Source organism: Takifugu flavidus, chromosome 22 (genome assembly GCF_003711565.1).
Source record: "Takifugu flavidus isolate HTHZ2018 chromosome 22, ASM371156v2, whole genome shotgun sequence".
Lineage (NCBI taxonomy): Eukaryota > Metazoa > Chordata > Actinopteri > Tetraodontiformes > Tetraodontidae > Takifugu > Takifugu flavidus.
The window spans coordinates 2,249,244-2,264,480 of record NC_079541.1 but is presented as its reverse complement, the minus strand read 5'-3'; the positions used below and the strand labels follow the sequence as shown (position 1 = coordinate 2,264,480).

The 15,237-nt window shown below is 49.0% G+C and overlaps 1 pseudogene; it reads left to right on the top strand.

Moving 5' to 3' along the window:
• Positions 1–65: 65 nt before the first annotated feature.
• LOC130518874 (DENN domain-containing protein 2A-like) lies at positions 66–8,137 on the top strand (annotated as a pseudogene).
• Positions 8,138–15,237: the final 7,100 nt, after the last annotated feature.

Genomic DNA, 15,237 nt, shown 5'->3' with positions numbered 1-15,237 from the left:
TTGTGTAACGTAAAAGGCAGTCAAATACTCTTGATTAACAGAACATTTACTTGAGTGTGGAAAATGTAGAAAAGTGGGGATGTGAACACACACTCGCGCCACAGCTGTGTGAACAACTGTAGCTCAGGGGCAGCTGGGATGAAATTCCCGCGAACATCAGATTTGGAGGGAAACAACGTGACACAGTGACTCTGTCCCAAGTGTCCTTCCGATTTCCGAGGGGTTGCGATATCTTTAAACCAGCGTCTTGACTATTTCATTTGTTCGTTCTGTGCAGCTCTGAAGTCATGTGGGAGACGGGGGGCAGATAGAGGGAGACGTAAAGAGAGGAGGGGGGAGTCAGAATCATGCTGTATGTGGGCAGAGAAGGAGTGAATGAAAGTGATTTTAGTAGAGACATGGAGAGGAGTGTGCAGCTTCCAGATGCTCGCAATATACAATTAACCGTACGATGAGCCACCGGGCGAGCTGGGGATAGTTACGACTAATGGAGTTAAACCACAGAGGTTTGGATTTGGAACACATGGGAACTTTACAACAGGAGGTAAGGTTTAGCTTTCTAACAGCCTTGCTCTTTTATTTGTGCTTAAGAGTGCACAGATGGGCGATCGGACAGTATTATTAAAGATCCCTTTTCTACTATTGTCTTTCTGTATTAATGTCCACAGTGGTTCTTTATCAGAAGCTTTTTCCATCTAATCAGCCTCCCCCGAGCCTCGCTGTCATCCACCAAACAAATGATGACGGCCCCCTCAAAGCTGGGAAATTACGAGCGCTATCTCGCTAGGGGTAGTGAACTTTAAAATGTTGGCCTCGGAAATGTGGAAGAATGAGACTGAGAGCGTCTATTTGAGGGCCAGAGTGACAGAATACAAAGAAAGTCGTTTAAGAGTTCCAAAATGACTGATGAAATGTTGGTTTCTGTTATAAATCGCTTGAGGGAGACACAGCGAGTCCCTGCGTCTCCTTGATTCCCCCCAGCTGGCTCTCAGATCCTGGACATTCAGTCCTGAGAGCCAAGTAGAAGTGCAGATATTTAACACGCCGTGTCTTCCACAGGTGTACGCGGATCCCAAAGGTGACTACGAGAATGACATCCCAGCCGCACTGCGTCTACTCCACTGTCAAAAGGTTCGTATCAGGGTTTTTGGAGGGGAAGGGGGGTTGTCTTGAAATTCCTCCGTAACGCCTGAGAAATAAGGCACACTGTTGCCCTTTACTCATCGCATCCATTACGCAGGAGTCAGAGAAGGTCTTCCTATTTCCTCCTGTTTATTTATTAAAACATAATGGTTTGATGAAATGGCCCCCGTCCAAATATGTGTTTATTTAGCGAGCGAAGAGGATCTGCGGTCGTTGGGTTGGTCTCTGGCCTTCACTCTCAGGCTGAATTTTCCCACTGTTGCCAGAAAAGGAAGTGTCCCCGAGTTACAGTGGTTGAACTGGGAGGATCTGAAAGCTCCCACAGCCGTCGCAACATTTCGTTTTTATTGGCGAATGGAGCAGTGGAAATATGTCATTTTCTGCGGAAGTGTGTAAATATGCGCTTCCTCATTCTTTTTTTATTTTTAGCTAGCATGCAGTACCCTACAGTCAACTTTTGTTGACTATTTCAGCTAGAAATTCCAACAAATGCTAACTAACCACTAGCAATCTTATATAAACACGTTTTAATTTAAGAATTAAGGGATTTATTATTTTAATCACGTCTCTTGGAAAGCTGAGATCACTCTCCACGTGCACACTCATGTCTGATGACTTCCAGCCCTGCTGAACCCAGGAATCACTCAAACAGATCCTGTCCGAAAAAGTGAAGTTCTTAAATATCGTCAGAAACGAATCGCTGGTATTTATCAGTACGGAAAGGGTGACAGGCCTTTTTCTAAGGTTTTGGGAAGATCCAATGACCACAGGAGAGAGGGGGTGAATCCTCCCATATCCTCCCACATCACTCCAGGGGTGCATCAATGACTCCTTCAGGAGGTCACAAAAGGAACCAGGAAAATGTTTAAATAACCGGGAACAGAGATTTGAGCTTCCAGAACGATGAACACTTAACCCTAACTCATTCCAGGATACCCGGGTGCTAAAATTGTCTCTCTTTATTGTTAATCTTCCATGTTGTGCGTTAAGGCTAAAGAAGAGCTGTCTCGCTGAGAGAAGTCATTGCCACGCTGCATCCATCTACCAAAAAGGAGGTAGCCAAAGACGACCCGGGGCGCCGGAACTCCCCTTTGCCCCGTTAGAAAACCTCTGGAATCAGAGGGAGGAGTCCCCCATGATGGCTCACAGAAGGACAAAGTTTGAGCCTCTCAGCAGTGAGGGGTCTCTTTCGCTGGGCAGCAAGCTTCCCAGGAGTAGCGGAGGCAACATCAAGGATAAGATTTCCTTGTGGGAGGGCAAGGAACCCATGGGGTCTTTGGGGCCCTGCACAAGTATCAAAAAGACAGAATCCCTGGTACAAAATAGCTGTAAAACCAGTGAAGAGCAGGAGGCAGAGAGTTCCCGGAGACAGGAAAATGTGGGAAGAGAGAATGGGGATTCGAGACCTTGTTCTCCTTCTAAAACCAGACAGCTGAGAGGGACTACCAAAAGCAGCAAGCCTAAAGAAAACCCAAAAGCTGAGGACTGCAGTGGCGCTGTCTGTAGCCGAGATTATGAGAAAGAGAACGTTGAAAACCTCCTTGCGACAAGGCCCCTTCCTCTTGCTGAAACTGGGGGGTTGAGAGGGAACGACAAGCTGAATGGGAACCAGAAAAGAGAAGACTGCAGAGTAGTCCAGAGAGAAAAACAAGAAAATAGCAAAGAACTTTGGGAAAAAATGGGGGATTTGCGGCTGTGTTCCCCAGTTCAGGAGCAGGTGGGAACACTGAGGAGGCACAGCGAGAGGAAAAACCCGACACAAAACAGCCAGGAGAAGAGAGCCGTATTCACCCTCTTCAGAGAGCTGGAAGCAATGGGCGAAAACCGAGGAAGAACCCCGACAGAACTAGGAAACTACTTCAGCCCGCCCAGCAAAGACAAATCCATGGAGTCCAAGACCACTGCAGCGGAAAGAGGTCCGATCTGGGAAAACGTGTACGCAGAACCGGGAGCACCCCCCATCAACCCAGTCCCCAAACCCCAACGCACCTTCCAACATCCATCCTTAGAGAGGAGTCAGAGGAAGGGGAGAGGGCAGAGGAACCTCCCTCCGCTGCCGACCTTCTCCACAAAACCTCCCTCTGGCGTCTACTCGAGACCCAGAGGTGAAAGACTCGGAGACAACACGAACAGGTACCGAAAAAACATTCCCGTGATGTTTATGCTAGCTGGAGCCAACAGACCACGACTGATACGCTTATTGATCATTCTGACAGGAAATCCTTGGAGTTCGAAGACCTCTTCTCTCACTCCCTGTCTCAGGAACATCACTACGAAGACATCCTCGGTCAGGCAAACCTGCCACACACCTGGAATTTAAATGCGCTAAAGCTTAACTTAGCTTGACGTAGACTGAAAGTCGAAGCTCGAGCTCGGCTGAACACTAACCCGGTTGGTCTCCCTGCAGATTTATCCAAAGAGAACCCGTATGAGGACATCGAGCTGGACAGTCAGTGCTCCCAGCAGTCTTTGCCCTCCTCCCCTGGTGCCGACACCCCCAAGGTCTCTGCAGATCGCACCAGGCGTCGCACTTTCCTCCAGATGCTATTCTGACCTCAACGGTTATTTTTCAGGCTGCGCGACCTGGCTTTTTCAGACAGAACTCAGCCAGGAGCTTCAAACTGCTGGACCTGCGCAGAACCAACCAGTCGCCCCAGAGCACCAGCAGCGGCGGCCTTTCCTCTCCCGCTCAGCTCAGCCCACCATCCACCCCCGCGGCCTCGGACACCCTCCCTGGCCACCCGGGTATCCCTCCAGCCGTACCAGCTGCAGGATACCGACGGTGTGTTCCTGAGTGCACCTTTTCAAAATTGCAAATGGAATATTGTCTTCACACTCACCCTCAGTTTCCTTTTGTCAGGTTGTATTAAGGATAAACAGCATTTTCGAAGCCCGGGTGGGGAAGAAACATCTGCGTCGGATCTACCATTACGCTGAGACCAGCTCAGGCAGAGGTGACGGGGGGTAAAACGCGTGAACAAAGATCATCATCGCGTCTCTAAACGCAGCCTTCTCTCGCATTTTTTTCGCTTGCAGTCACAGACGAGAACAGCGACTCCGAGAGCGAAATTGAAGAGAGGTCAAAAGGTGAGTCAGCGGATTTCCCCCCCTTTTTCCCGCTGTCATAACCACCAAACTGTGCCTGTTCTCAGCCCACCGTCAGCGCCTGGTGTCAGTCCCAGTCCATCCTGAGCAGGCCTGGCAGAGCCCAGGCGTCCCGCTCCAGCCCCTCGCTGGAGCCGGAGCTCCACCAGCGGCAGCTTTTCGAATACTTCCTGGTGGTGTCGCTGCAGAAACCGAAGGCCGGCGGCCACTACCTGCCAGCGGTCACCCAGCAGTTCCCGCTGAAGGTGAAGAGCACAACACCTCAGGCCTTAAAACCCACATTTCAACTAGACTGACGCGGTTCTGATTGGCTGCAGCTGGAGCGGCGCTTCAAGTTCATGAGGGAGACCGAGGACCAGCTCAGGATCATCCCTCAGTTCTGCTTCCCAGATGTGATAGACTGGGAACCAGTGGAGAGCTACCCAAGGTGAGCACGTAACAAAGACGCCTTCCATGGCACAAATAACTGACTGTTCTATTGCAGCACCTTTAATTTCTGCGTTTGTCCTTCTCAGCGAGATGTTTGCCTTTGTCCTGACCGGAGAGGATGGGAGCAGGAGATTCGGATACTGCCGGCGTTTACTGGTAAATGCAGCCGAATAAACGAGCGCGCGGCTACCGGACAGGAAGTGGCCGAATACCACGATGACGGCTGAGTAAATAAGCGTGCCAAAATAGTCGGCGTGCCTGTGGGAAAACAGAGCATCTCAGAGTCTGAAAGGAAGTGAGGCTGGGAAAGTGTCGTGGCTTTATAGGCATCTCTGACGGATGCCTGCTTCAAGTATTTTATGGTTATAGCATGTTTTAATCACTACACCGTTAAAGGCGCCATTCTCCCCTTTCAGCCCAATGGAAAAGGCAAACGCCTCCCTGAAGTCTACTGCATTGTCAGTCACCTCGGCTGTTTCAACCTTTTCTCCAAGGTGAACTCCTGTTTTTCATCCCTACTGCGACACAAACTACACCCCTCCAACACGCATGTGTGTGTGTGTGTGTGTGTGTGTGTGTGTTGTAGGTGCTGGACGAGGTAGAGAGGCGCAGAGCTTTGTCTCCAGCTCTTGTGCAGCCTTTCATGAGAGCCATCATGGAGGCTCAGTTTCCAGCCCCCGGCAGAACCATCAGCATTAAAACCTTCCTGCCTGGTTCGGGCACCGAGGTGACCGACCCCAGTTCGGATTTAGATTTTTCTTTTTTGAGAAGTGGAAGACAAACGTTGAGTTCTAATAAGGAAGTGTTCTCACGGTGTTTGCAGGTGATGGAGCTCTGCAGACCCTCTGACTCCCACCTGGAGCACGTGGACTTTGAGTGCCTGTTCTCCTGCCTGAGTTTGCGGCTGCTGCTCCGGGTGTTTGGATATCTGCTGCTGGAGCGAAGGGTCATATTTACAGCCAATAAGCTCAGGTTGGTCCCCGTGCTTATCCTACAAATCAGAAATATGACCGTCAGTGCGATTAAACTTCAGATATAAGGTGTAAAACAGGGAGGGGTTCATGTGGGTGGTCCACATTTTTTAATAAGCCGGAGACGTAGTTATTCAGGGAGCGGTGCCAAGAAAGAGGCTGGGACCAGTTTGTTTGTTCTGCAGGAGAAGTCAGGGGGAGTCACAAAGATCAGCCACACTATTTGGCGACTGGAATGAGTGACGTCAGTGATTTAAAAAAAAGAAAAAAAAGAAACGTTCTTGCTTAGGGGAACAGTCAGTGTTTAAATGGTACTCCGCACCGTGGCACCCCCTTGTGGTGAGAACTAGTAAGTGGCTTGTTGAAAGAAAGAAAGAAGGAAAGAAAGAAGGAAAGAAAGAAGGAAAGAAAGAAAGAAAGAAAGTCTTTTACCTGTGCTCACCTGGTGTCTTGCAGCACTCTCTCTCAGTGCTGCCACGCTGCCGTGGCGCTGCTTTACCCCTTCGTCTGGCAGCACACCTACATCCCGGTGTTGCCGCCGGCCATGCTGGACATCGTCTGCACCCCGACCCCCTTCATCGTGGGCCTGCTCTCCAGTTCTCTGTCCCAGCTCACCGAGCTGCCACTGGAGGAGGTAGGACCTCTCGATCGTGGGTCAAAGGTCAATCAAAAGTCATACAATGTTCCCACTCCAGTGGCTGAACTTTTCCATCTCCAGGTTCTAGTTGTGGATCTTGAAAACAATCGCCTTCTCAGACAGGTAAACGCGAGCCACCTTTCAAGCATCAGCTCGTGCACGCGCATGTTTACGAAGTCATTTTGTCCCATTTAGCTGGACGATGAAGACGTCCTGCCTCCAAAGCTCCAGGCAGCCCTGGAGAACATTCTGGAGAGGAGAAGAGATCTCGCTAATGAGAGAGACGGAGACTCAGCAACTGGTGAGGCTTCCATAAAAAAAAAACCCCGGTTGCATTTTCACACACGCAGGTGACGACATTTACACTCTCCAGACTCCGGCAACCTGAGCACGGTGGTGTCTGAGGCCTTCGTTCGCTTCTTCGTGGAGGTGGTCGGCCACTATCAGCTCTTCCTCGTGGGCGAACGAGAAGACGGCTACTCTTCCTCTTCCTCCTCGCCGGTCCCCTGCTCCTTCCGGTGCGAGGGCTTCCGCAAGGCGATCCCGTCCAAGACGGTGCGCCGCTTTGTGGAGGTCTTCATGGAGACTCAGATGTTTGGCTGCTTCATCCAGGAGCGGGAACATCGCAGACACGCTGTGAGAGGTACGAGACTCAAACCAGGGGTAGATGTTCAGCTGAACGACTGTCAATTAGGACACGGAGAGCTAAAGAATACCATTCCCCGTTTTGATACCAATCCAGTCATGACTCCTTTTCAGGGCTCTTTGAGCTGAGGGTGCAGGAGTACCTGGAATCCATCCACGAGAATGAAAACCGAAGGGTCAACAGGTTTCTCAAAGGTTTGGGTAAGGCTGGTTCTGATTTTTGAGGTCGCAGGATTTTATTTAGCATTAGCATTCTGAAAGTGCGTCCATTTCCCCTTAAATTTGCAGGCAACAAGATGAAATTTCTTTCAAAGAAATAAGGAGAAGATCGCAAAGGCCTCCCGAGGATCTTGTGCAGTACTCTGTGTATCCACTAGGTGGCAGTACAAGCTCTACTCTGGTTGACGTGAGGGGTCAGAAATGACTCAGACCCCCCCACTGCTTCAGTTATCGTTTTGTCATAACTGTGACAACATCATACGAACTCAGCTCTTTCAGATGTAAATAAACACTCCATGGTGTGTTTTTGAAGTTGTGGAATTTCGCCTTGATGTCCCCGGCGCTCCACCCATCCCCCCCTCCCGCTCACCAGCAAAAAAGCCAAGGACAGCTCGTGTAAATCATCACGTTGCACGTTTGGAGATGGATGTCTCTTTTGTAAACTGTAAATATCATTCCCAGCCATCCCATCCACAGGATCAGCTTTGTTACCTTTTGGAACGCCTTGAAAAGAGACTCAAATCCGCGTAAATCGTGTTTGCGCAGCACTCGTGCATCAGTTTTACAGTGAGTGACCCCCACGCCGCCCATTTGTTAACCATTCACTGCTGTGTTTGTGCGCACAAAAGTGCCTTTATCCCCCCCCCTTTTCCTACAAAGCGCCTTGTTTCAGGGGCTGGTGGCTTCACTATCTCAGTCAGTGACTCATGGAAGCGCTGGGGACCACAAACAGGAAGGATCTGAGTGTCGTCGTGGCCCCTGGGGGCCTTCGCACAGCAGCTAAGATGTTACCTCGGTGGCGAGTCCACATAAACACCTGCTGGGGCGGATTACGACGAGTACGCGCAGATGCACGGAGCAAAACCGTGCACAACGGACCCGCGGCGCAAGTGCGCGGTTGCACTCGCTGGTGACCAACTGTGGGCTGTTTGTGGAGGCACTTCAAAGAATAAACCACGGGCTGTTTTAATAAACTGATGGATTATTATTGGATGTAATCTGTTTATTTACGCCAAAAAAGAAGAAAGCCGCGTTCAGGAAGTCGCAAATCAAATTGATTGTTTAATTGTGTCCGTGCAATCATTTGCGAGAGAAATGGTCGATTTTTTCCCCCCGTGGTCGCCGTAAATCTGGGGGGGCACTTAAGAAACAACTTGCCTCTCACAAAACATCAACAAATTATTCTCAACAAGAATAAACTCTCACAACCATCACAGTCCATTAAAAACGGACCCCCTCGATTCAATTAAAAAGACTCCTTTGAGATCGCCGACCTCCTTCCAAAACTCCCAAAATTTATAATCTACGGCGCAATTTGGGGAGAAACAGTGGATCAAAATCCAACGTCTCAACTCGTCACTGCGCCCCTCCAGATTAACCAGGTTTTTATTCGCTGTGGAGCAAAAGGTGGCGCCGGCTGCAGCTCCCAGGTGCCAGTTCCCTGCATGCTAAGCTAGCGCGCTCCGGTTCTTCACATCATCGAAGCCCAAAAAACCCGGACCGTTCCCATGAGTTCTTTCTCGTTAGAAGTGAGGATCTGACTGGTTTTAGTGGGAATAACCGAGGGGGAAAAGACAGGGAAGTTAAAATGGCGGGAAAACCGGGATGGAGCTGGCAAGCACGGAGCGGTGGGTTTCGTGTGTGAGATGAGAAATTAATACCGCGCACGCATGCACGCACGCGCGTGTTTTTTTTTTCCAGGGCTGCAGGTGCAGTGCGCAGCTGCAGCCCTGCCATGCGTGCCAGGGGCCTGAATCACTCCCCCCCACCCCACCCCCTTCAGGAGAGGAGCCATCAAAGCATATGGGGAACATAACAGCAGGAGGGGGAGGAGGAGAGGTGGATGTGATGAGTGGGAGACAGAATCCTGCAGAAAGCTCAGCTCTGGTTATGAAATGAAACCTCGCTTTGGTCCCTCTTTGAACTGTAAAACTAAAAAGAGCAATAAAGCGGAGGAGGCGGTTGGGTGTGGAGGTGCGGGAGGGCCGACCACACACGTAGAGGTCCAGGCATCGGCGTGCATCAGTCAGGCCTGTCTGCATGTGGTCTCCCGCTCTACGTGTCCAAGTTTATCTAGACCACTGTAGCAGCAGCATTAGTCATGGCATCTTGATGACGCGGGTTCAAATCCCCCCTTTCCTTTGTCTCCCAACCACTCAGTCATCTCCGAGGAGCCTGAACTTTTTTCCATTTTCCTATCTCACCTTACTTGTCTGTGTTAAGCGTGATGAGTGGTCTGTCTAGAGGATAGGACACACACACACACACACCACACACACACACACACACACACACACACACACACACACACGGAGTCAGACATACAGCAGTGGGCTCCAGGCCGGTCAGCGGGGGATTCGCTGTCAGATGAGCTGACAGGGTGGTCTGAGCTATGGAGACATGTCGTCCCTAATGTGGTCTGTATGTGTGGACTCTTTGTGTGTGTCCTGGAAGACTCAACTCTCGTCTTTTCCGATTGTTGCACCGAGCAGCAACACGCAGATTAAAATAACGTATCAGGCAGTCGCTCAAATATTTAATATGTTTACATTTGATGCGAAACACACAGGAAACTGTGGTGAACTGTGAAACTATTATCAACGTTCAAACTATTATCAATGGAATTTTTAGACGGATGGAGAAAAAAAAGAGGATTGTTTCATTTATAAATGAGCCAAAACACAGAAAATCCCAAACAAATGTAATTATAGTCGTCAATAATTTTCGGTAGTTGCTCAGATGCTGCCAAAAAAGAGATGAAAGTATAATTAGAATTTATGTCACAAGACAGGAAACTCTGCCACCTAAAAGAGTGTCGTCAGGGGTGACAACTCCAGTCCTGGAGGGTCGTGATCCAGCCGGGTTTTCCACCCTACAGGTAGACAAGGCTTTCACCTGGGCTCCCACTTCTGCCTGGTAGGACACAAAACCCGGGCCGGATTTGAGACCTTCTGGACTGGATATTGATACCCCTGGTTTAAACAATATTGGAAATGATATAATATAACACGATACCTGCTGATTGTAGCCTTTCCTGACAGTTTAACCCCAGAAATCCCACATAATCATCAATTAAGCCCTTTTCTGAGGCTCACTCCTCTTTATTCCAGCGTGTTTGTTGGTCGCTCCACGTGACCTTCTTCAGGCGTTGGGCCCAGCAGCCACGTGCACGATGACATGCTTTTGTTTGTGGCTAATCTCCCTCTTCACCCGTCAACCCTTCCCCCCCCCTTATAACTCGCCAACATCACGCGTGTCGCGGTCACGCTCCGCAGTCACAATGTGGCTTTTTGTGCACGCTACCATCTGCTAAAGACATATTCTGCGTGGAACACGATCCGAGAGCGCACGTAAATCACCTCCGTTGGCAATTTCAGCCGCGAAGAGGTGGAACTCTGCGCCAAACAAAAGGCTCCTGCCTCGACGCCGCCGTGGTCGTGGGCTCCTGGGTCGAGGTGATGAGGTCACCTGCAGTAATTAAGTGTTTTTATTTTAACTCTGCAGGGCTTCCCAAGCGTGTCGAGAGAGCGGACGACCGCCCGACGTCTGTACGCGCGAGTGTTGTCGTAGGAACCCGAGCCGCGCAAGTAGGCTCCATTTTTCGGCTGTCACTCAGTCATTCAGCAGCCTGCAATTTATTCCCTGGGAGGAGGAATGCTTATCTCTGCATGGCTGTGTTTAGTTTGCTCTGGAGCTGCCGTCTGCGTGCACGTCAGCTCTGATCCACGTCTCCTCAGGTGTCAGAAGCTTCAAATCTTTATTCCTGCTGGCTGCATAATTACATCCTGGAACAAGTCAGGCTGCACTTGACAGTATTTTGGACATGCAAATGTATTTTTTTTCCCCCCTCTGTTTGGCGCCAAAGGCGTATTTTTACAGCAACATTTTGATGTCCAATCAATATCGATGTGATTCAAAGCACAGTGTAACAAGATGAGCGCAGAACGTCGTGCCAAAGGCCCAAAAAGTCCTTTGAAAATCAAAATTCCAGCTCAAGCTCCCCCGTCCAGGGCCTAACGGTTCCCTCTTTTGAGGTTCTGCAGCAGATTATGTTTGAGGATCAACCCGCGATGGCAAACACAAGCGGGCAAAACCTGCTGCTGCCTCGTCGCCCCCTGTGCACATTCTTCGGGACGCGGAGCCTCCAACTCTCAATCAGCTGACGTGAAATTCGAGCGGCATCAGCTGGTCGTTCGGCTGATTTTCATTTATGCATTTAATTAGCAACTCTGGTGCCTAGTGCTGCTCTCCAACTTCTGTTGTTGTTTTTTTTTTTACACTGTCTGACTGAATTAGCGTCATTTAGGTTTCCACGTTCTGCACCGGCAGCATGAAACATGGAACAGAGGAGAAGTCGGTCTGTGTGTGTGGGTGTGTGTGTGTACATGGGTGCCCATTTCAGACCACTTCTGTCCTCACACATTATTAAGTGGACAGCTCTGAGTATGTGCACTCACACCTGTATTTACAATGTGTCCACTTGTGATCACATTAGTCTTAAAGCAAAGAAGTGTCGGTATTATTCCTCTTAACAAAGGCCGCCTGCAGTACCGCATTGTCACCAGTGGTGGCAGCACTGCGCCCCCGTGCGCGCTCCATAAAGTGAACATAATATTTACCAAAACTAGGATGTGAGTCATATAACAAACACAGTTCACATGATAGTGCACTACGAGCCAGAACAGGAGGTGAAGTTTTGGTATTAAAAACAAAACAGCAAGAAAGACTAAAGAGTTGTGGTGAGACTGAAACAAGTGTTGGCATTGTAAAAAACGTGACATGAAATACGGACATATAAAAACCCAGAGTATTATTTGTGAGTCTTCTTTTGTATTATGACATGTTTTTCAATGCCAGTTTTCAGATTTTGCTAATATTCAGACACTAATAAACTGGCATTATTGTTCTGGACGATGACCCAAAAGACAAACTGGATGTGAGTTCACCTGGAACTCCTAAACCACGAAGAACAAGTTAATTGGTGCCCTCATGTAGAGTTTCAGTCTGTGTCATATATAATTGGTCCGCTGGAGGGTGAATCTCTTCCAAAATATACGGCTACTTTAAATGTGATTTGCTCTGCTTTTAACACGTAATTCCAGTGATCTCAGCTGCTGCGCTGCTGTGCACCTCTGCGTGGTGTCACACACCATATGGACACAACCCAAACCCAGATGTGGGCTTGATTCATTTTAGGTTGTATACTTGTTTCTCGCATGGGAAAAAAACAAAACTAACCACAAATTCATGCTAATGTAGGCGATCCTGGTACCTAAAAGGCCTCTAGGTACTGTTAAAACCTGCAGGGTTCCAGTTCTGCATCATATCAATCCATATTCTTTTAAACATTCCTGCAATTACTGGAGAGGACGGGAACGTGTGCTGCAGGGTGCGGTTTAATGTATGTACCAGCACTTATACTGCACCCTGTGAGTAAAGTTCACATGCGCTAGCGCGTCCGTGTCTCGATGAATGTGGGAAGAGGGGAAGTGGCCAAGTTATCTTATCCGCTCCCTCCTGTGTGTGGACCGTGTCCTGGGAGTGACGAGCACGACGGCCTGTGCGGTAAGTGGCGGCCGATGCCAGACGGGTGAGAGTGAGGGACAGTAGAGAGGTCACAGCCATCACAGCCAAGTAGCAAACCTGAATCTAATCCTTAAACGGGGTATCCGCTGTTGGGGGAGAGGTTAAGCCGAGGCTTCGCCTCGAAACAAATGCTTTGCGTTGCAGAATTTGACTCTCTGACTAAACGGCTTCGGCTCGACAGATGGGCCGAGTTGATCAAATGACTTATGGATTCTGCCCAGCGTGTCCTTATTCGAACTGTCTGGACCAGAGAGGCCTGAGCTGCCATCCCACACACACATAAAACCGCAGCAGGTGGCCCGCGTTAGCCTGCGAACGGGCTTTATGTAAAATTCCCCCCTTGTGCATGTGTTATTAATCAGTATAGATCCTCCTCTCATCCAAACTGAACCAGGAAAGGGGAGTCGCACACACACCAGACTCAGTATATACCAGCCAGCCGTGACACAATGGCTGTTTTGGGCGACTTTCTGGACCACCTGGCCAAAAGTGCTGCTGTTGCCCTCGTTTGTTGGCGGTAGAAGGACAAATAAAGATATATTGGAAATGTTAGAAGCATTCTCAGCTGGATATGAAATCCACAAGTGAAAATCTCCACAATCCCACCAAATTACAAAAACACCGGATGGTGGACTTATTACCGCACGGTTTCACCAGAACATGCTGCCAAACACGTGGAAATCCAGCCATATCGAGCAAATTCATGACTTCTTGTGATTAAAATGTGGGTCCATGAGCCGTTTTGTGGCTTGCACACTGGGAGAGGTGCAGCATGGCGATACCAGACAGGTGAACCCCTGAGACGTGGATGCTCTTTGGAGAAAAACCTCCGTTCATCCCCAAACCATCCGTCACTTTGTCTTTACTATTCAGAAATCTGCCTTGGACCCATCCCAGGCGAAACACTTGTGCAAACACAGATCCGATCCCTTTTATACATCTTGGCTGTCGGTGGCTCACAGCTGCCCCGGGGGACGGGTCTCTTTCCAGTCAGTTTCCATTTAGAAGAAACCCAAACACATCCTGAGCTGGCTATGGATACCAGTCTGAGACTTCTGGGGCTGAGATATTTGGTGTTTGTACCCTCGCCATGATCTCCTCACCAGTCCCTGGCCACCGAAGCTAAGCTAGTACAGGAGTCACCTGAATTCAACCGAGCTGTACTGGATCAGTCATCAAATCAACCCCATTATGGGTCCTGGCGGGTTCTTGAATTTCAGGAGGTTTGTTCCTTTTGTCGTGGCCTCGTCAACCACAGCAGAACCAATCGGATTTTCCCCGATAGCCTGGATCATTTACCTTTAGATCTGATTTCGTCTGTAGCTTGAGACGCACATCTGCAACGCAAAAGTGCCAAATTTATATTTCGGGGAGCCGAGTGGCTCCAAAACAGCTGCGTTCTTCAACTTGAAATTCGCTCTTTGTCCAGACGTTTGAAAGAATCTGCAGCCACACAAGCACATTTACCGTTTATGTATCTAATAATATCATTTCACAACTGCAGATGTGCTAACGAGCTAGCTACAGCACCTTTGGTCCATGTGTACACCACATGGAAATCTCGCTGTGGAAGATAAATCTCGGACAATTTGCTGATCGAGATTGGCCAAACCAGTACATGTGTGAATATAAAACTGCGGGAATTATCTTTTATAGCCATTAAAGCCAGATGCCGGGCTATGGGAGCATTCAAGGTAACAGCTAAAGCTCGCAGCCTGGTCGAGAACTCTCTAAATCCCTCAGCTTTCTGCGCCCGTCCTGATGCACATCATTAATCTCTGATTATTCTGCTCCCAAGGTTTCAGGCCCTGGACCAGCTCATTATGAAGGCAACAGAAACCAGAGCTACCAGACAAAATTGTAATAACGCAGCGCGTTTCCAATTGCTATCATCTGCTAGTTTGTCTCAGACCGTCAGATCGGATCTTTAGAAGCATGCAAGCTTTTGTAGTGTCTAAAAAAAAACTGAAAGCAAACCAAAAGCTTTGGTAAATGAAGCCGCACTTGAATCCCCCACGTTGTGCTACAGGCTATTAGCATCAGAATTAGCGACTGGCTGACCTCTCCTGCCCCCTCTATCCGTGCAGATTTCCAGCTCCCGCCTATCGGGGGCAGTTCGGGAGGATCTGGTGGGACCCGTGGAACATGTGACGCAGAAGTCTGGTCAAATTAATCCAACCTAATCCTGAAAAGCAGGTGTTTGAGAGGAAATGCCAAAGATGTCCACTAGCGTTTATTGTGAAATTAGGATTCTTATTGGGGCCATTTTATGTGTTCCGCTTAAGTTGGAACATCCAACTCATTTTACTGAGAATTCCATCAAAGTTTAGGAGCTCTATTAGTCCTCCTCTGCTAAAAATAGAAAGATATACAGAAGTGACTCAAGCTAATGGTTATCAGGTTCCATTTGGCTAATCTACAAGTTGCTCTGAAACCACTCCACTGCAATTATTCATCATCATTTCAACAACCTGCCTCTGCTTGTACCCCCGTTCGCTCATT